The sequence below is a fragment of the Delphinapterus leucas genome, chromosome 2 (assembly GCF_059928025.1).
Source record: "Delphinapterus leucas isolate spDelLeu-1000000601 "Yukka" chromosome 2, BTC_Dleu_Yukka2, whole genome shotgun sequence".
NCBI lineage: Eukaryota > Metazoa > Chordata > Mammalia > Artiodactyla > Monodontidae > Delphinapterus > Delphinapterus leucas.
This window is the reverse complement of record NC_143130.1, coordinates 151797135-151819244: the sequence shown is the minus strand read 5'-3', so window position 1 is coordinate 151819244 and position 22110 is coordinate 151797135. Positions and strand designations below refer to the sequence as shown.

At 46.5% G+C, this 22110-nt stretch overlaps 1 protein-coding gene across 1 annotated transcript in view; it reads right to left on the bottom strand.

Moving 5' to 3' along the window:
* The window catches only part of RGS6 (regulator of G protein signaling 6), a 575969-nt gene that overhangs the window by 114511 nt on the left and 439348 nt on the right, over window positions 1-22110 (bottom strand).

Below are 22110 nucleotides of genomic sequence, written 5' to 3'. Positions count from 1 at the left end.
TCCCGCGTCCGAATCCCAAGTCTTCTATCTAATTGTCAGCAGCCAAGTACATGATTTGCAAGAGGATGCAGGCAGCGGCAGACGTGAGGGTGGAGGAGAGATTAGTTTTGTCAATCAAAAGCGTCCAGCGCCGGGAGGAGCACACCCGGGATTTAGCTTATTAAAGGGGAGGTCGGATACGGCTACGCGGATGGGCCTCACGCAGGGAGATGGCGAGTCTCGGCCACTGCGGGTGTAGCCTCTGCTCCCGGCGGGTGGCTGCTCCCATGGCCGCCTCGCGCTCAATCCAAAGGCAGAAATGAAAAACAAATAAGCAGATTTGCAGCTTCTGGGGAGAAGTGAGCGAATGCCAGGTGTCCTGAGCCTTTCCAGGAGGGCTGGAAGGTGTCAGGGGCTTTACTGCCTTCCAGTGTTGTCTAATGGCCATCTCATTTGTGCACATTTGAACCTGAAATGTGGTTTGTGAACATTTGTATTTAAATTAATCTGAGGGGTTAAGGCTTTCTTGAGGGGAGTAGGAGAGGTAGCCTTTGTGATGCCCAGGTCTGCAGGCTGCAGTCACTTTACCTGGAATCTGATCCGTCTAACCGCACTGTTAGGGAATAATGCTGACACACGTCCACAGCTTTAAGGCTTAAGTCTGCAGAGTATGCTGGACACCTGCCACCACCTTGGGACGGGCAAGGTGTGCATAGCAGGCAGTGTGAGCAGGCCAGGTTTCAAGCGGAGTCTGGGACACACAGGTGCTTGGGCAAAGACTTGATTGGTGTTGCACTAATGCCAGCTCCAGTACCCTGGAGCTCTGGCTTCATGGAACACACTCGGCTTTTGTAAACAGACCTGGGTTCAAATCCCGCCCGGCTCTGCAACTTGCTAGTTCATCACCTTGGATGAGTTACTCAACCACCCTGAGCCCCAGTTTACCCACTTGCAAAATGGGTCGATCACAGAATCTACCTCAGACTGTGTTATGAGTATTTAAATAAGGAAATGGAGGTGGGCACTTAGCGTAGTCCTGGGTACCGACTGGGCACACTGCTCAATGGTTATTTTGGTTCCTTTCCACTTATAGGTGATGCACACCTCTATCAGCCCAGAGTGGAATCTGGCCTGGGACTGATCTCCTGAGCAGAGAGAGCCTCAAGTAGGAATCAAGCCTTTCTCCCAGCTCTTCCCTGGGCCTGTGCTGCAGGCCTAGACTAGACAGTTCAGAGCTGGCTCTAGCTTCGATCTCTCAAGCTTCTCTGTTTCATTGAGATGAATGAACCCATCCTTTTAAAAATTGGTCTGGGACCTTCTCTAGCAGTAGGGGATCTACTCCCAGTTCAATTTCCAGTTCCTGAGGCAAAACGTCAGAAGAACCCCAAGGAACCCCAACATCTCTCCTTCTCCATCCCAGCTACAGCCAAGCCCTTAGCCTGGCATCTCCCACAGGAGTGGCCACGAGGCAAGAAGCCTGTGTCTGAATCCAGGTTTCCCCTCCCGCCAGCTCTGTGACCTTGGGGATGTGCCTTACTCTTGCTAAGCTTCAGTTTCTCTAAGATACGATAAAAGCACAGTCTGAGAGTGTGGGCATGGGATAATTCCTGTAAAAAGTTCAGCCCCGTGTCCTTCAGTGCAGAGCAAATGATCAGCATGTACTGGCTTTATCATCATCATTATTATTATTGCCATTACTACTGATTGGACCACTTTCATTCATTTATCTGCAGTGATGATTAAGACGGCTCTGTCCTTAAACAAAAAAGGGCACTGGCAGGCTGCAAGGGCTAGACTGGAGTGTTTGTGAGATGCTTTGGGCCACAGAAAGAGCATGTAATTCCAGCCCACCCAGTGTCGGGAGAAGGTTCACAGAGAAGGAGGTGCTTAGGATCAGTGAGAAACAGAAGATTGAGGAGGAAAGCACTGGATGTAGGGCCAAGAGCAAAGCCATCCAAAGCAAGCACACCAATGGCATCACGTGACAGCTAACATTTATATGCAGACTGGAACAGCAAGTCGCTGTGAAAGGGAAAAGAGTCCTAGAAGGGCAAAAGTCACAGCACGCTCTGCCATCACTTAGGTGCAAAGCGCTGAGCCAGTCACCAGGGGCTGAGAGTCAAGCATGAATCAGAAAAAGAATCAGGCTTAAAAGCTACAGGGAGATGACGTCAGAGCTGCCGGGGAATGAGCTCATGCCTTCCTGGCGTCAGGATGCTGGCCTTTCCCCCCATCCCTCCCTCAACCCGGGCCTCAGGGCCACTGCCAGCAGTGCTGTGGTCCCTTCCTGCAGCTGGCCTTGGGAGGTGATGCAACTGCTTGGTCAGCCTGCATCCCCTACACCTCTGCTGCTGGCTACCGTCCCGGATCCCTGCTCAGCTGCCTTCAGCGAGGTGCCCCAAACCCAGAGGGGCTCATGTGCAGGACACCACCACTGTTTCCCCTCCCTGCCATCCTTCAGGGGAGGGCGCGGCCTTGGGCTTCTCTGAGGCCTGCTGCCATCTTGCCTCCAAGGACACCTCCCCCTTGACCCCACTCCCAGCAACGGCCTTGAGTCCTTGGGACTTGGCTGTCTGAAGGGGTGGGCGTTGAGGACCACAAAACAGAAGCAATGGCAGGAGTGACAGGAGCCGGTCAGAGGCCTGTGTGTCCTGACCTTGCTGAGGGCGGGGGCGGACCCAGATAACAAGTCATCAGTAGGAAACGGGGGCACAGCCCACGGGGGAGCAGGTGGCAGCCAAGCCACACCGCCCGCCTTCCCTGCCGCACTCTTTCCTCCTGAAATCCCTAACTCCTTTTCTGTCTCCGGCATTTAGGTAAGAAAAAACAGTGCAATAGTGAAGACAAAATGGGGTGACGGGGAGAGGGGACTGGGGGCTGTGAAGACAGGGAGGTGAGTGAGGTGACATTTACACGGAGGCCTGAGCAGCAGGAAGGATGCAGCGGTGCATCTGGAGGAACAGCAGTGACGTGGGAACCTGCAGAAGGAAGGCACGGGCACCTGGAGGGGAGATGGGAGAGGGAGGGGTTGCACCCTCTGGAAGCCTCTGGAGGGCTGGAGTAGGGGAGGGTTTTGTGTGTTTTTAAATGATCTCTTTGGCTGCTGGGTGGAAAAGGGATTGTAGAGGGCCAAGAGAAGCAGGAGACCAGCCAGCAGCTGTTTTCAGTGGGTAAGAAATCTAATGCTGGCTGGGCTCTGTGGTGGCAGCAAGATGGAGAGGAGCAAATGGGTCCCGGGTCTGTCTCAGAGGCAGGGCTCCTGGTCCCCTCTAATGCACGGGACACGGAGTGTGAGAACAAGAGGAGTCTGGCTTGACTTCCGGCTTCTAGCTTGACTAATTGGATGCAGGGGGAGCTTAGCCTACCTGAGATGGGGAAGCAGGTTGGGGAGGAAACCTGGGTTCATTATTGGCCATGTTCTGTCTGAGACAGACGTATACTGTAGCCATCCAAGTGGAGATGTCAAGTCTGCCAGTGGACAAAGGAGGCTGGGTTTTCAGGGAGAGAGTAGGCTGGAGATAGTATTTGGGTGTCACTGGTGTGAGTATTTGGGTGTCACTGGTGTGTAGGAACGTCCCTTAAGCAGCGAGGCTGGGTGAGGTCACCCAAGGAGAACATGTTGACTGAGAAAAGAGAGCAGCATTGGAACCAAGCCCTGGGCCTGGCAATGGCACAGCTGGCAGGGGACCCAAGCCTGCCCTCCCTCACTCTGGAATGCCTTCCGTTACCCTGAACGCCCGGGCTTCTCTCTTCTGTGACTTATCCTGCGATCCATTCCCCTTCCTTGGGATACAGCAAGAAAAATGAGCTCAAACTCTGGACCTTCCGCCAGGCCCTCTCGGAACGTGCCCTTCGAGCAACCTCCCTTTCTTGCTCACGTCAGGGAAAAATTGACACTTACCACCATGTACAGCACCTGACAGCTCTGCCCAGTGCCCAAGCCAAAGAGACAGCTAAGGGTTTCTGTGTTCTCTTCTGATTTATAACAAGTTTAAACTCGTTTTCTGGCTTTTCTGTCGCTAAGTTCCCTGAAAGCACCTTGTGGGACTGTGGAGCTGGCCCGTGGCCGAGCACTGCTGGGTGAACACAGCCTGGGAGTGACTTCAAGCTCCAGATCCCACCCGGGTTAGAGGCTTTGGGGTGGAATGTCGTCTTTCTAATGTGCAAGTCTCATTTCATTCGCATCAACTCCAGACCAAGAGAATCTGGCTTTTGTTCAGAGAATGTGTTGAGAATGTTTCAAATGGAGAAACCCTGTAACTAGGAAAAGGACAGACTAAATATAAAACCCATCCTGAGTTTATGCTTTCTAGACCCATTTCTTCATCATCGCCCCCGCCCCAAGTGCTGGCTTCTTCCAAAATGGATTAGACTTGAGGCAGTGAATACTTAATGATATTGCTAGAATTAATAAAGAGAATACAAGATTCACACAATGAATGGGAGAGAGCCATATGAAGAATGCCAGAGAAGGATGGCTGCTCTAAGTGATCAGAGAATTTAGTTTATGGTTCCTGGAAATAATAAAACAGTAAAGGATATTGCTCTCATTTCTTGGCCTGTCTCTCCATTAGCACATACAGGGTCCTTAAAGAGAGAGACCCCGTCCCCTCAGCTGTGCCTCCCTGACTCTCTGCAGATTTTCAAGGAAGACCTGATGGCTGTAGTTAAGAATGGGGGCCAAAATCAGTGATTTTCATTTTGGTGTCATCACTGTGCTGCTTTTTCTTCTAGACGCTGGTTTTGCTGGAGCTGGTTACTCCTCAGGGTGGCTTCTGAATCTTGATAGTAAAACAGGCCAGATCTTTGGGATGGAAAGTTAGCTTGCTACTTGCTGTTGCAGATTATTTACATGTATGTTAAAGAAGAGGGGGTCAACACACGCCCCATTTTAAGTTATTCAGGACTAGAACTTGGTATGTCAGTAGCCCATTCCTGCCCACCCTGATTCTCCAGGTGGTATTACAGTCAAATACAGTCAAACCTTTGAAAGAATGTTAAAAGCCCAGATCAATGTTGAGGTTTGTATGGCTCAGCATGCAGGCAGAACTAAAGGCTGGCGTCTGATCAGATAACACGATAAAAACACTGTCTGTTTTACTAAAATATTTTCTCAGCAAAGGTCATATTCATGCCATTGGGAGGGTAGTAGATTGAGAGACTCAGACTTGGAGTTTATTTATTTATTTTTTGACTTGGAGTTTATTAAGGAGAGAGTTGGGGATAGTTTTGAGGGATTGGGATTAGGTTCAGATGCACATTTCAGTAAAAAAAATAATAGCAGGGGCTTTCCTGGTGGCGCAGTGGTTGAGAGTCCGCCTGCCGATGCAGGGGACATGGGTTCGTGCCCCAGTCCGGGAAGATCCCACATGCTGCGGAGTGGCTGGGCCCGTGAGCCACGGCCGCTGAGCCTGCACGTCCAGAGCCTGTGCTCTGCAACAGGAGAGGCCACAACAGTGAGAGGCCCGCGTACTGCAAAAAAAACAAAACAAAAAAAACCCCAAAAAACAGTGGCTTAAACAAGATAGAAGTATATTTGGTAAAAGAAGTCTGGAGGTGGCTCCATGGGGTCCTCAGGAATCCATACTTTAATGTTTCTCTTCCATCTTCCAAGTGCTTGACTTTCACCCCGAAGGTCACCTTATGGTTCAAAATGCCTGCTGAAGCACCAGCCATCATGTCCCAGCTTCAGGCAGGAGGAAGAAGGAGAAGCAGAAGAGCTAAAGAATGCCTTTCCCAGGTGAGAAGCATATGAAGCATATTTTCCGGAAGTTCCATATTCTATTCACATACTGTGATACACACAGTAACGGCTCCCCAAAGATGTCCATGTCCTCATATCCAGAACTGTGAGTATCTACGTTACATGGCACAAAGGACTTTGCAGGTAAGATTAAATTAAGGTCCTCAAGATGGAGAGATTATCCTGGATTATCCAGGTGGGACCAATGTAATCACAAGGCTCTTTATGAGAGAGAGATAGGAGTGTCAGGGAGAGAAGGAGTTGTGAGGACAGAAGCAGAGGTGTGTGTGGGCTCCCACACGTGTGTGTATTCGAAGGAGCTCATGGGGAGGGGTGGAGGAAGAGAGAGGGGATGGGGTGGGGAGAGCGCTAGTTAGCTGCTGGCTTTGAAAACAGAGGAAAGGACCACATGTCAAGGAATGCAGGCAACCTCTAGAAGCCAGAAAGGGCAAGGAAACGGATTCTTCCCTAGAGGCTCAGAAGGAACATAGTTCTTCCAGGACCTTTACTCCTCTAAGGCCCGTTTCAGACTTTGGACCTCCAGCTCTGCAAGATAATACATTTGTATCGTATTGTTTTAAGCTGCTAAATTTGTTGTAGCTGCAACAGGACACGTATACTCACATGACTCAGACACCAGAATTTAGTCACTTGACCACACCTGGCTACAAGGAACTCTGGGAAATAATCTTATTGTGAGTTACAGGGTGCTCAGCCAAAAGTGGGGCAGTGTTACTGATGCGGAAGGGAAAAGTAGATGCTGGGGTCGGCAACGGCAGACTGCCAGGCGGGGCTGTTATGCAAACGCAAGGCTCTCCACAGTTAGCATAGCAAAAAAGTATTCTCCTCAAAACAGAACTGAATCCATAGTGAGGAAACATACCTAAGACGGTAGCATAAACAGCTTTAAAAATATTGTGGCAACTGATTTAAAAGAGGATTCAAGTAGTTCTTTAGGTAGAACATTCTCTCTAACGCCTATTTCAGCTGCAAGTTCCTAATCAGATATGTCTGAGTCCCGCTGTGAAGTCTGTAGTCTAAAACAGGGTTTTGAATTTGAGAGAAGCAACTCAGTCAGTTATCAGTAAGACTCTTGGTCTCCAAAATTTCTCTTGATAAAGTCAGACTGTAAGCAATTATAGCTTGAAATCTACCTTCTCTCTTTGTCCTAGCTAAATGCAAGGGCTGACACAGAACTTATAGATAGATCAACAAAAAAGTACTTATAAAAAAATACCTGGTACGTCACAGATGTTCAGCAGATTTTTTTAATGACTGAAGGAGTAAATGAGCAAGTGAATAAACCTAGGAATTTGATGGATTTCAGTACGGTTTCATCCACTCATTCTATGTCCTAGGATTAAGTTAACTGCTGGGTGCAAAGCCCAGTAAGATCTTCCTATGATCAAGGAGCTCACAGCATCGGCGGAAGATGGACCAGTAAACCAACAACCGTACTTCAGTGCACTGAGTGCTACGACAGATACATTTGCAGGAACTGGGAACATGGATGAGGGAACCTACATCAGACCTGGCTGCCAGGAGCATTTTGCTGGAGGAGATGTTGCTTGAGCTGAATCTTGGAGGACAAGTTGGAATTAGCTAGTAAGGGGTGGGGGGGACTGCATTCCAGGATGAGAGAACAACATAATCAAAGCCACAGAATCATGGTGAACAATATCAGCAAACATTTATATAGTGTTTACTCTATGCCAGGCATGGTTCCAAGAACTTTATATATGTTAACTCATTTATATGCACAGCAGCCTGATGAAGCAGGTACTGTCATTATCCCATTTTACAGATGAAGAAAGTGAGGCAGAGAGAGGGTAGGTACTTGCCTGAGGTCACGTGGTCTGTAAAGTTAGGATTTGAACCCAGGCACTCTGGCTCCAGAGACATCGCTTAGAGTCAATCATTTGGCGTGGTTCTGGCTTTTCAAGCCAGAACTTAAAAGTTATAGGAGACCATTTAAGGATGAGCTTCCTCTAAATCCTACTTAAGATTCTCTCTTGCCTAAAAGACATTTATAGTTAGGCTTTTCTTGGTTCCCTGCACTACCCTTACCAAACTATAAGAAATATAGTGGCTAGTCCCCAAGCTGCCTAGGAGGGGGAAGTAATTTCTAGTTTCAACCTATGATCTGTTCACAGGCAAGGCAATTAGGACAGGTCACACAGAAAACAGGCAGAATGTGGCAAATTATTGGCATTACAGGAAACCTCTTTATCATATCTGACTTAATCTCAACCTTATAAACACCTCTTGCCAGTCTAGCTATGTGTGGTGAATTGGCAGGTACAAAGTTAAAGAAAAGAACGAGACAATCACTTATTATTATTATTGGCTGCACCGCATAGCTTACGGGATCTTAGTTCACCGACTGGAGATCGAACGTGGCCCCCGGCAGTGAAAGCACTGCCCTAACCACTGGACCGCCAGGGGATTCTGAAGACAATCACTTATATTTCTAAGACTTCCATTCCCCAGATGCAGATAAGCTGGAGTGGAATGATGATCATTCTGACTGGGATGGTGAATGACACTCCCTTTCCAGAGTAACCCACTGGCTGCCATTAGTTGCAATTGTAGAATATGGCAAAATATTTCTTCCTTTTCAAGTGGTTACTCCTGGAAGCATGGTTCTGAGGTCACAGAAATTTTGTTAAAATAAACAACCCAAAACCCAGCAAAGGGAGCACATAGCTTATTTACCAGGATTACAGCTCTCACTCACCCACCCTCTCTGGAAGCAGAGATGCTTTAACCGGAGTGAGATGCATACCTTTCTCCTGTTTTGCCCACCTGGAGAAGCTGGGATGGACAGGAGCAAAGACAATGTGGGATCCTTAGGGATGTATTATGAGTTACTATACAAAGGAAAGAGTAGTGTTTTCTGACGTGGACTAAAAATTATACATAGATCTGGTTAAGGCAAATGATGCTAGGCCTTCCTTACTCTTGGATGTCTTATTTTCTCCACTATGTTTTCTCTTATGTACCATGGCCATGACCTCAGATCATAGCTGCCCATTTCTTGAGATACGTCTTCCCTCAGAAAGGTGAGAGGTCAGGGACGAGGCTGTCTCCCTCTCATTAAATGACAACTCTCATGCCCTTGGACCATGTAGAGTTCTACAGAACCTGCCACGGATGAAGACTGGAAAACAAGACTTGAGAAAAGGCAACTGGAAAAGGTCCATCAACATGGCCCAGAAGAGGCTCTGGGGAGGAAATTACTCTGTCCCTTATATCCCTGGCTCCTGAGTCAAAGTCTGCCAGGGGCACATCTGGTTGGCAGAGCCTGGAACACATCATATGTCCTGGCTGTACCGAGAGCTGGGCAAGAGAATGTCTAATATTTCCCATTTCTGTAGTTGGGAGTGGTCTTTGCCCCCAGTGACACTCATTATTTGGGAATTTCCTAATCAAAGCAAGATATTAAGATGTTGGATAGAGAAAACGAATGACAAACATCCTTTATTCTTCCTCCTCTTAAACTCAGAATGGGAAAATCCCAAGGCCAAGACCAGGGCGAGGTCTTAAGGGGAGGAAAGCAGAGATTTCCTGGACCACCACCAGCATAAAAGGAGAAAAGGTGGCCCAACTGGGATCGCCACTGGAGAACAAGGCAGGCATTTGACTAGAGAGCCCCTCCCTGCCCACTGCCTCACCGTGCAAATCACTCAGGGACCTAGAAGTGGTGGCAGGAAGCTTGGAAAGCAGTTGGATGGGATTCAAAGAGCTAACATCTGGTAGGGAGAAAGATAAATACAAAGATCTTTAAAATACCATGAGAAATGTCATAGTAGGAGCACTAGACTGCAGAGAGATTAATCTGGATCAAAGAGAAGTAAACTTTCGGACCCCAAAATAATTTGGGGGAAGAGATTCTTAATAAGTAGGGTCAAATATATTTTTTTTCTTTTGCGGTACGCGGGCCTCTCACTGTTGTGGCCTCTCCTGTTGCGGAGCACAGGCTCTGGACGCGCAGGCTCAGCGGCCATGGCTCATGGGCCCAGCCGCTCCACGGCATGTGGGATCTTCCCGGACCGGGGCACGAACCCGCATCGGCAGGCAGACTCTCAACCACTGTGCCACCAGGGAAGCCCAGGGTCAAATATTTTAATCCAAGTAGCTTGACCCTCTTAAGAGCCAAATGAATTACAAAGGCTACGGGCGCCAATAGCTGAGCCAGCCCTCCACAACATGACCTCAGCTACCTCTGTAGCTTTGTCTACTTCAGCCCATGACTAGACATGCTGCTCAACACATCTGGGGTTTCCCGCCTCCAGGCCTTTGTTCCCGTGGCTCTCTCCACTTGGAATGCCCAGTGCCCACCTCCGAGAGAGGACATCAAGGGAGATTTCTACAATGACCATCATTTCCACGAAAGACCCTACCCCACAGAACCTTCTCCAGATTTGGGGTTGTCCCGCAAGCACATACGAACACTGTCACATGTGAGTCTCTCTTGTAATGATTACATCTGAAAGGTTTGGTCATGGCTCAACACAGAACAGGACATTCACCTAGGATGCAAAGTCAGAAGACAGACCCAGGATTGCTAAGGCCAATTTCAAGAACAAACCAGGCCCCAGGGAGAGCTGAGAATGTTCAGCGGGGGGCCCCCCTTGATCATCCACTGCTTACAACATGCTATGAGGGCCTGGGAGAGACCAAACCCTGCCAGAGTTCTCATAGAAACACCATCGTTCCAGAGTGAGGTGGAGCCTTCCAGAGATAAGTTTCCCCAGCTGTCCATCCATCCATCCATCCATCCATCCATCCATCCATCCTTCCATACAACAAACCCACAAATATGTACTAGATTACCTCTAGCTTGTGCTGTCAGAAATGTTGATACCAGCTAATTCCCCCTCATCCTTAGTCAGTGGGTAAAACCCAAGCGCCACGGGAGCCCCATTATTTCTCAGTTCATCTCCATGTTGCTTTGAGCTACCTCTTCCCTTAATTTGTCCCTGACCCATTCCCTATGCCCACATCTGGAACCTCTGTTCTCTGGCTCCACTGGTGAAAAAAGTTCCTGTGTAGCCTTCACCAATGCGCAGAAGGATCCGTCTACCTCCTGGTCTACACTGACCCTCCCCCTGCTGTTGTTTCCAGTGCCCTTTGTTCTTGTGCCACACCCTGCCCCGCACCACCACCTAATTTGGGCCTAGGAGGGAAAGTAGGCATCATCTTGCCCTTCATGATATTTCTCCTTTTTCCATGTAAAAATTCCTGATTACTTGAGGTTTATATATTCTACCAGTTTCCTCTCTTCTCCTCCAGCCTATCATCTCTTTATTTTTGTTAACTTCTCCTCATTCGTGGAAGACTTTGGCACCTGGATCACAATCTTGTTTTCCACCCTAAATCCTGCCACTCTCCTTGGTGACATCATTATCTATGTGTGGGACCCATTGACTATGTCAGTTTCTCAGTTCCCCCTCCTCTACTCCAGTGATCTTCAAATTCAAATCATCTTACTCTTCCCATTTGTAAGTTGCACAGAGATTCCATGTGGAGCCACAACTGAGTATGGTGACCAGGATTCTGTTCCAGAGCCCTAGAATTTAGAAAGTTACTTTATAATGATTTTTAAAGGTTGTGCAAATACTTAAACATCTTTTTTCTCTTAGGAAATAGCATCTTCCTCAAACACATTCCAACCTCCAGCCAAGTGGGAGAAGTCCTATTTTTAACAGGTAATGTTCAGGACTCTTAGCAGGACCTACAGAAGGCCAAGCCTATACCCCCAGCCTCTCCCTGCCCACCCCTGGGCCTTTGCCCATGCTGGTCCGTTGCTTATGGCACTTGGCCTCTGTATCTCCAACACTGCCTTCTGGGCCCAGCTCAGATGTTACTGCCCACCCCCGACTCCATGTGGTCCCACAGCCCATACACGTGCATCTCTATCAAACTGCTTGTCACACAGCATTGCTGTTGCCTGTCCAGCTATCTGTTCCTCTCACTATACATAAGCCATCTTCAGAAATGCACTGTTTTATCCATTTCTAAATCACCAGTGCCAAGCTCAGTGCCCACCACACAGTAGCCACTCGATAAACATTTGTGGAACAAATGAGCCTTTAAAACCCATAAAGTCCAAATGCTGGCGAACACAGATCTGACGCCCCTCCTCAGCGTCTTCCCCTGGGTACTAACACAGTAGAATGGACTCCCGACCTTCCCCATCTCTCACTCCTACAGTCCTCGCATGTCTCAGCTGAGGGCTGCTCCATCCTTAGAGCTGCTCAGGCCCCAAATTTCAGAGTGATCCTTGAATTCTCTCTTCCTCTCACATTCCACATCCGATCAGTCAGGAAATCCATTCAGGCCGACCTTCCAAACATAGAATATGGCCTGAAATCTAGCGTTTCTCACCACCTCCACTGTTGCCACCTGGGAATGAGCCTCTGTTTCCTGCCTGATTCCTAACTCGTCTTCCCGCTTCCATCCTTGATTTCCCATGGTGGCTCTCCACATGGCGAAAAAGTGAAGCTTTAAAAATGTCAGTCGGGGGCTTCCCTGGTGGCGCAGTGGTTGAGAGTCCGCCTGCCGATGCAGGGGACACGGGTTCGTGCCCTGGTCCGGGAAGATCCCACATGCCGCAGAGCGGCTGGGCCCGTGAGCCATGGCCGCTGGGCCTGTGTGTCTGGAGCCTGTGCTCCGCAACGGGAGAGGCCGCAACAGTGAGAGGCCCGCGTGCCGCAAAAAAAAAAAAAAAAAAGTCAGTCAGGACAGATCTGCTCAAAACCCTAAAATGGCCAAAGTCATCACAATGGCCGACAAGACAACATGATCTGACACCCCTACTCAGCGTCTTCCCCCAGGTACCAACAGGGCGAACTTACATCTTTGCTCAGATGGCACCTTCTCCTTGAGGCTTCTCTGACCACGCTGGTAATACAGCAAACTGCTAACCTGCTCTCCTGATTCCCTTTCCCTGTTTTACCTTTTAAACTTTCAGAAGCATTTATCCCCTTTTGCATACTAGATGCTACTTATTCATTATGCTTATTATCTAGTCTGCTCCCACCGTGAAATACAAACTTCACAGGGGCAAGGAGCTTCATGGATTTTGTTTGCTAATACTCCCAAGCACCTGGAAAAAAATATCTGGCACATCATAGGTGCTTAATAAATATGAATATATTTTTCACACAAAATTAATTTTAAAAGTGTGATTCAGTTCTTTGATGTATCAGTCTTTTATCGCTGTCTAACAAAATGCCCCCAAAATGAATGGTTTAAAATAATCATTTATTTTGCTCAGGGATCTGCAATTTGGGCAGAGCTTGGTGGGTTCAACTCACTTTGCACATTGCAGCATCAGCTGAGGTGGCTTGACTAGGGGCAGGTTTCAAGCTGAAAGTGAACTATGGCTGCAAGTTAGCTCTTGCTGATGGCTGGGAGTTCAGCCAAGGGTGTGAGTTGGGGGAATTCAGTTCCTTTCCAGGTGGGCCTCTCCATGGGCTCCTTGGGCTTCCTTATAGCATGGTGGCTGCATTCCAAGAGCAAACATCCCATGACAACAGGGCAGAAGTGCATGCAATTTTTATGACTTAGCCTTGGCTAACATGAAGTACCATGTTATGAAACATTACCTCAGTCATACTCTATTGGCTCCACCTTTTGGGATGGAGAGGTGACAAAGTTCTAGAAGAGCATGTGGGATAGGACGTATTATTCCAGACATCTTTGGAAATACAATCTGGCACACAGGGTTAGTCCCAAAGCCTTGTTAATTTGTGACAACTATATTGAAAGGGCACTTAAGAGGGACTTAAGCCAATCACAAGCCTTCAGGAACACAATAGGACAGACTGAGAGATGTTAAGGAAATTAGAGCTTATTATGCCAAACTCAAGTGGACAGAGCAAGGGACTTGGACTAGAAGCATGTTTAAATCCCAACTTCCCCATTACTGTGTACAACCTTGGGAAAATCATGGAACATCTCTGAGCCTCAGCTTCCCCATCTGTAAAATGGGAATATTAAATTTATCTTGCCTGCTTGACACTAATAATTGAATAGGCTCATGCTTGGGTAAGTGTTCCCAAAACTACAAAACAGTTTGCTCTATACCTTCATGTAGACCAACAATGGTCTAATGGTCATTTGGATTTTTGTTCTGAAGCAACAGACCACAGAGGAGGGAGCACTTACTGAGCTGTGGGTGTGGCACCCTGGACTTCACTCATCAACTGTGCGATATTAAACAGCCATTTACCTTTTCTGAGTCTCAGTTTTGTCATGTGGAGGGATAAGGCCACCTGCCCTGCTTAACCCTGAGAATTATGGTAAGGACTTGATAGAGGTTAACTCAGAGGCTTATGGTAAGGTCTCAGTAACATGGGTTATATCACTTGGTAGTAATCATATTATTATCTAAGCAGCCATAATTTTTTATTTTAGAAAAAAATACATTTTTGTGAATACAAAAGTAAAAGATTTTAATTCAATAAAAACTTTAGAAAAAACAACTAAGCATAAAGAAGAAAATAAAAATCACACAGAATCTCCCTCTTAGATTCTATCATCTCTTTCTCCTCTTTTTAAAAATAAAATTTTATAGTTTTATATTATATCTAGTTCCCTTCAAAGAAGTAGTTTCCCACTTTTGGGGGGGGGCAATGATAAGCAATAAAGCAATAAACAGTTGCGACTTTTCATACCTCCTCTGACTGCCTTAAGACAAATCTCTACAATTGAAATTTCTGCTGGGACGAAATGAGATAGTGACATGGACATATATACACTACCAAATGTAAAATAGATGGCTAGTGGGAAGCAGCCGCATAGCACAGGGAGATCAGCTTGGTGCTTTGTGACCACCTAGAGGGGTGGGATAGGGAGGGTGGGAGGGAGACGCAAGAGGGAGGAGATATGGGGATATATGTATATGTATAACTGATTTACTTTGTTATACAGCAGAAACTAACACACCATTGTAAAGCAATTATACACCAATAAAGATGTTAAAAAAAAGAAAAAGAAATTTCTGGATCACTTTCAAGGCTTCAGAATCTATGGCATAACTGGCCTTCAGAATATGTTGAACCAAATTCTCCTCCCTCTGGAAGTGCACACTTATTCCTCTTTCCCTATAACCTAACCAGCAATTTTGTTTATCATTGCCAATCTGATTGGGAGAAATGATAGCCCATTTAAGAAAATCACTTTTTTTAAGTTTAAATGTTTCTAATACATTTATTCACCATACATATTTCTTCTGTTGGGGTACCCAACTTTTTATATTGATTAATAAGAACTCATTAAGTATTAAGGATATAACATTTTATCTGAAATTTGTGCTACACAATTTTCCCTCCTCCAATCTGTCATTTACATTTAAGGTGCCCCTAGAGGTAGTGTTTTAAAATACTTTATGTTCACATCTATCAACTCTTTCCTTTATGGTTTCTGCCTTTGCTGTCATGCTTGCAATATTGTCTAGATTTTAAAGAGATGAGTTTTTATAAGTTTTTATTGAATTCGTTCACTCATTCCTTCAACATATACTTACTGGATGCTTCCTACATGCCAGCATAGATCTGAACTCAAAATGAAAGCATTTATCACGGAAGGGTTTATAAACTGAAATAAGCAAAACCCCAAACACATCCCACTCTATTCAAAGACCAACTGCACAGAAGGCTTTGGCCCTGAGCAGAGATTATAGCGATGCCACCCGGAACTCCAATTCCTGGCTCTCAGAGCGTTGTACAGTGAGTAGTTTCTATATAAGCATGATAATTGCTAAGGAGACAGCTATAAGAACATCTGTGAACGAGAAGGCTTGAAATGACACTAAAGAAAGGATTAATAGCATTTGTTCCACATCAAGGAATAATCACCCATGATATAATTTTTCATTTCCTTAGTAGGTTAAAGGCAGATATTATCTCTGCCCTAAGACCCTTTTCCGAATCTCTCTGAATCACAGAATCTTAGCGGGGGAAGAACTACCCTTCTTTCAAGGGTTTTCACTGCAAGAGGCTTATAAATAGCATTTCAGGTTTACTGCCCTTGGCTGGACCTCATCAACTCGAGAAAAGTCACAGTGCCCTTATTTGCCACCCCTAAACTGAACAAGCCTTGGATTATTTATTTGTTACACTTCACTTCTTTCTATTCCATATTCTTCTTTTGAAGTGAAACATCATAAATCCGTAGAAAACTCACCCCAAAATTAGTGCCCTGCAAGAAGTGTGAAGGACTTGAGCCCACAGTACTTGGGACATTCTAGCAAAGACAGTCCAGGACAGGGAGACACAGGCTTGTCTAGGCACAGACGAAGCCCTGGCCCTACCAGGAAAAGCCCCAAGCAGCCGGCCACCCAAGGAGACCTCACACCTTTGTTTACTGAAACCAACTCATGCCTGAAATGCCGCCTGTGTGGCTTCACTGCCTGAGTAAATGTCGCCAGGAGACTGGAAACCACCTGCAGAGAGGGACAGGCTCCACTTTTGTTCACCATAACCCCAGTCCAGGGTGGAGTGAATGAATGGACGGGAATGAAGCTTTCAGCTAGTCTGAATTCCTGGGGGGAGGGAGGCAGGGACCTTCACTCCTGACTTGTATGTGATAACGGATCTTGCAATGACTAAATTGCTGTTATTTCTATCTCATATTACATCTTAGAATTAGGGGCCAGCCATTCACTTTCGAGAGGAGAAAGCCAGCCTGAGGCCATTCAGCATATGCATGAGAGACAGGCAAATATTACATGGAGGAAACATGGGTGGAAGAGAAAAGGCCCTATAAATGGGACAGATTTCTGCCTATTTCACAATCTGGTCTATAGCCAGCCCTGACAATGGTTCCTGAAAGAATCCTTCCAAAGTTGTCTTTCTCACTCTAAACATTGCTGAAGGATTGCCTTCTGGAAGCCAGAAGCTTGAAATCAAAGTTTTGGCAGAGTTGGTTCTTTCTGGAGGCTGGGAGGGAAAGTCCGTTCCATGCGTCTCTCCTAGCTTCTGGTGGTTTCTGGCAATCCTCGGCATTCCTTGGCTTGTAGATGCATCTCTCCAACACTTATCCTCACGTGGCCTTTCTCTCAAGCTTCTTCATATTCTTAATAAGTGACTCCACTTGTATTTGACCTCCCACACCGATTGAATGGCAAATTCCTCCATGTATGACCCCAGTTCACCTGTCCCTTTGATACTCCTCAGTGTGACAACCCCACACCCTTATATGGGTACCCACTCCTGAGTACACAGGGCATTCCCATCCTCCTGGACTGGCTTACTGACCTGGAACTGAGTTCTCCTGAGAAAAATGAGATTTCTTTCTCTTACCCAACTCTAACCCGAGGGTCATCTTTCCACAGCAAACGGTGACTCCTCATTTCTCTAGATTTGGTTTTTCCAAGAAGGTAGACACTAACAAGAAATTACTAAGTTATTTCACTCCTTTATTATAATAGATAATAAAGATATGTATCTTTTATCTTTTATATTTATTTATATAGTATATCAGATACGAAGTTGCATATTACAATAACAATGTTATAAGAATTTCATTCTCACAGCCCATTTAACTCTTGAAACGATTCTGTAAGTTCAACAGGGAGCGTTATTCTCACTTTTCAGATGAGAAAACTGGAGCCCCGTGGCACGTGACGAGTAGTACTGTGTCCTCCAAGGGAGGAAACAGTGGGAGCTGTAGGCGTGGGCAGGCAATTGGGGTGCATTGTCCACAGGGAATTTAAGAACAATAAAGACTATCAGTGATGAATATCGTCTCCCCTCTGATGCTGGGAATAGAACCCAGCCCTGGGGTTTCAGGTCCAGTGCTTCTCCTTTTCCACCACAGCCCCTCAGAGGTCAGGGCAAGATGATTTCAGATGCAGCAAGAGGGGCGGCATCCACACATTGAGCTCACAGTCAGGAGAAACTAAATCCTTTCTCAAGTGGGTGTGGAGAGTCAGCTTGGGGTGGGGAGGCAGCCACCAAAGGCATCAAACTATAACAGGGAATTCTGAATTCTGGCGACAGCACTTCTCCATTCTGGGTTGCAAGATATTTCTGTGCAGCCTTTGATTTAGTTTAAAATACAAACGATTGCATGTTCCATAATTCTTACTACCAGGTAAACCTCACTCCATCCTCCCTGTACTCCCGGTCTCCCAGCCCATCCTGCCACTCCTCATCTCTGCACTGATCTTCCCTCCAACCTACCAGCTCACCCCTCTTTCCAATCGCATCCCTTCCACTCACCCCACACTTTCAAATCACGGAAATGATTCCAACCCATCCATGGGGCTCTGTTTTTATTCCTGGTTTCACAGAAATAAAAAAAGAAATCCTCTTCAAATTTTAAGACAGAATATCAGCTCAATAAAATCTAACTGAACTCATCTTTTTTTGGTACAAACACCCTGTTGATTTAAAGCAGAAGTTATTTGCTGGTGAATTGGGGTCCTTGCTTGAGGCCAGCATTTCTTCCCGCCTTGAGTTTTCAATTGCTCTGGGATGCAATACACAGATTGGCCACACCGGAGCGCTGTTGCTCTTGAAAGCCACAATGCTTCCCAGGCTGCATCTCCGATTAGAAAAAAAACGCCAGGATCCGGGATTATGAAATTGATTTTTTATTTCTTTTAAAGTAATAACCATTGGTGTCCTGAATAACTGCTTAATTTCTTGCTTCCAGAGTTAAAGATCTGAAATATGTTTGATGTCATTTATAGCACCTTCCAGAGGCAAATAATGAAGGCCAATGGAAACCTATGGTTATAGCGAAAAGACACTTGTAAAGGCTTTTCACGAGTTTAAAAGTGTTCCTGGATCTTCTGGTTATACGGATTAAATTAACATGCTAATTGTGGCGGTCCAAAAGATAAAAGGGAAAAAATGAGGAGGCAGGAAAGAAAAGTTGTAGATTTACTAAAGGACAGTGGGAGGGGGCAGCAGGGTGAGCTGAAGCTCACAGGAAGCGTATTGCACCAGGCCTCGTAAATTATGCAGCAATGATGACCGGTTATTAAAGAAGTGTAATTGAGCCAGCGGTTTCAGTGGATCGGAGGCCCAGCTCCTTCAAAGTGTCTGCAGCAAACCCTGAGTCCTCAAATCCTCAGCTTCTCCCAATATATGTGGGTGCTGATCCTTGTCTGCAATACTGGGTAGTATTTGGCTAAGACTAACTCCAAACACAGGCCATATATTTGGAGACCCTCACAGAGAACGTGTAATTAAAAAGTGAAGCTTTTCTGGCCTTGTGAGATCCTTGTTACCCACATGTTTGCACTGCGTGGAGAGTACAAAGAAAATCTGGGGCAAGCCCTAGATTTGAGACTTAATTCTGCCACTAACTAATTTCTGCATTGTTCCAGGCACTTGGCCAAGTCTTGGGTCCATCATCTGTAAATTGAGGGGTTTGGCTAAGCTGACTTCTGAGTCCATTCTGATTCTGACCAATGCCCCTCCTCCTTCCACCTGGCCCACTGCTGACAGCCTTCCTGGTCATCCGGTCCATCTCTCTGTCTCACAGCCACAGGCAGCCAAATTGGATCATTTACTGCACCCTGAACCAACCTCTTTGGCTCAACTTGCTCTGCCTGGAGGCTCCTTCCTTCCCTCCGCTCCATTTCCAAGTTTTACTCCTATTTCAAGTCCTACCACAAAGGCCATCTCCTCCGAGAAGCCTTCCCTGATACCACGGGTGCAAAGAGTCTCCCCGTCCTTAATGAATTTGCAGCACTTTATCTATACTTCTCTTTAAGTATCTACCATTTTCTCTCTTGTGTTATAATGATTTGTGGAGCCTGTTTGTACCAACTGGGTCTTTAGGGCCATGCTTTGCATCTGATTCTTCCACCTCACAGAGTCCAGCCCAGTGGCCAGCACACAGCAGGAACCCAGGAGACAGGTGATTGAATTAACAGTCACATGTGCCCATATGTACTGTATTTTGTGTAAAGGATCTGGACTTGACTTAAACACTCTGATGTCCAGCTGACAGGACTTGGTCCCTGGTGTCCTCACGCTGTCTCTCGCCTACAGCACAAGTGGGCTTACAGCATGGTTAGTGCCCAGACTCTGGAGCCAGACTGTCCAAGTTCATAGCCTGGCTCTGCTACTAACAAGCTGTGTAAACTTGGGCAAGTTACAGGACTTCTCTGTGCATCTCCATTGCCTCACCCATGTATTGAAGATAATGATAGCAGAGACTTTCTATGGATGCTGTGTGGATAAAACCAGCTAGTACTTGTAATGTACTTGAAAAAGTATGCCATGGAAAGCAAGCTGTTAATAAATGCTAGCTTTGAATAGTATTTTTATTATCACTAATTACAATACAAACACCCTAGGACTTCTTGCCAATTAGCAGTGTCTTTCTTTCATGGTAAGAAAAAGCACCCTTGTGTTTATTCCTATGCCTGCTCATCTGTCCAGCTAGCTTCACTGGTGACCACTGCAGCGGGCTGGGAAATGCAATCTGAGCAGCCTGCTCCCTGGGTTGGCTCCAGCTTTGCGTCTTCAGAGAGAACCTCTGTTTGGCAAAAGCCTTGAGTGCATGGAAAACAGATTAACTCACTATCATTCCAGCCTGCCACCGGCCATCTGCTAAATCGCACAATTTGATAATGGCAAGTGTTCCCCCCACCCCCTCCCAGGCCAGCCTAGGCGCCAGCCTGGGTCTTATCTATATGGAGTTGTGGCTGTCATTCATCTGACCACTTGTGACATGCATCTTCTCAGCAGATTTGTGCTTTTATCTGCTGGGATTCATGGACAGAAGAAGACAGTGAAAGGGATGAAGAGAGGTGAGAAAGAATGGCAACCTGGCAGAATAAATAAGCTTCCAGTTGCCTTCTGAGAAGGGAGGTCTGGGACATTCTCTCTCAGCTGTGGGTGTGCCTCCTATCCTTGGGCCCGCTCAGTCTGCATCCTGGCTGCACTATTATTACAGAAAAACAAACAAACAATTTTCCTATCTTTCTGACCCTGCTCTAGTTTCCTTCTACCCCCCTTCCCAATTCTATTTCCTGGCAAAGAAGTTTCAGTTTAGACACTGGCATTAAAAGAGGAGGTTATATGTGCCCCATGGACGACTCCCACACTGCCTGGATCTATAAAAGGGCTTCTGCAGGGATGTCCAGGCTGGGGGTGGGGGACAGAGGGAAGGAGGGATAACAGTGAAGCCTGGGCAGCCTCCAAGCTCCTGTACCTCCTCCTTGCTACCCTATAACCACCACCACGTTAAACTGAAAGCACAGCCTTAGATCTGCTGATCAAAAACCTGAGTACAAAAGGATGTGAAAGTATGCGGTCCATTTGCTTCTCATTACAGATGTGGAGACTGAGGCCCAAAGAGGTGAAGGATAACAGCACCAACACAGCTCTGTGATGTGCCAGGCACCATGTGTGCTTTACACAGGTAACTCCCTTAAGCCTCATAACAGCTGTTAGGTACTATCGTATGTGTATTTCATGTATATTTCGGTAGTGAGGAAACTGCAGTACAGATTTGCTAAGTCATTTGTCCAAGATCATCCAGCAAATGAGTGGCGGAACTAGAATTTGAACCCAGAACCAGCTCCATAGTCCATACTTCCCACGGAGTTATCCTGCCACCCCAGGGGTGATTTCTTTGTAGGAGCAGTGTTAATAGAGTGCCAGAGGGTCTAGAAATCTCCAAATCCAGGCTCCCTACAGTCTGGAAAATATAAATAAACCCAAAATCTTCAGCCTGGCTTTCTGCCCCTTCCCAGCCTAATGCCAAATCGCCTTTCCAGGCTCAGCTGCTGCCTTCACCCAAATGCACTGAACCCTGGTCAGCTGTTGGCTGAGTGAGGGACTGTATATGAATGAATAAATGGAGGAGTTGAAGGGCTGAACCTTTCCAGGCTTACCGGCCTGCAGGTCTTTCCGTGGACCAGGAAAAATGCTTGACAATGTCATAATCAATATCTCAATAAATCTTTCCAGAGTCTGGTGCTTGTCATACAGTTCAGCTGGCAGGGAGCATTCATGAAACCAGAACACTGGCTGATGCAATCATTTCTTCCCTTTACGCAGATGTCAAAATCAGGATGCAGTGCTGATCCGTGCCTGAAGGGTTAAGTTCCTCTGTCCGTGCAGGCAGCAGCGGCAGCAGTAGTAATAGTGAAAGAAATTACCACGCTAGCAGCTAACATTTACTGAATGCTTATGTGCCAGGCACTGTCCTAAGCATTTTACATGTACCAATTAACCCGTCTAATCCTTACACTGTTATGGGGATATTCACATTATCATCGGACCCACTTTGTGGCTGAGGCACTGAGGAATTAAGAAGGTCACATAGCTAATGTCAGGGGCAGGATTAGAACCCAGGAAGCCTGTTGTCAAAGCCCTTACTCTTACCCACACCCTCTAGTTGCCTTGGAG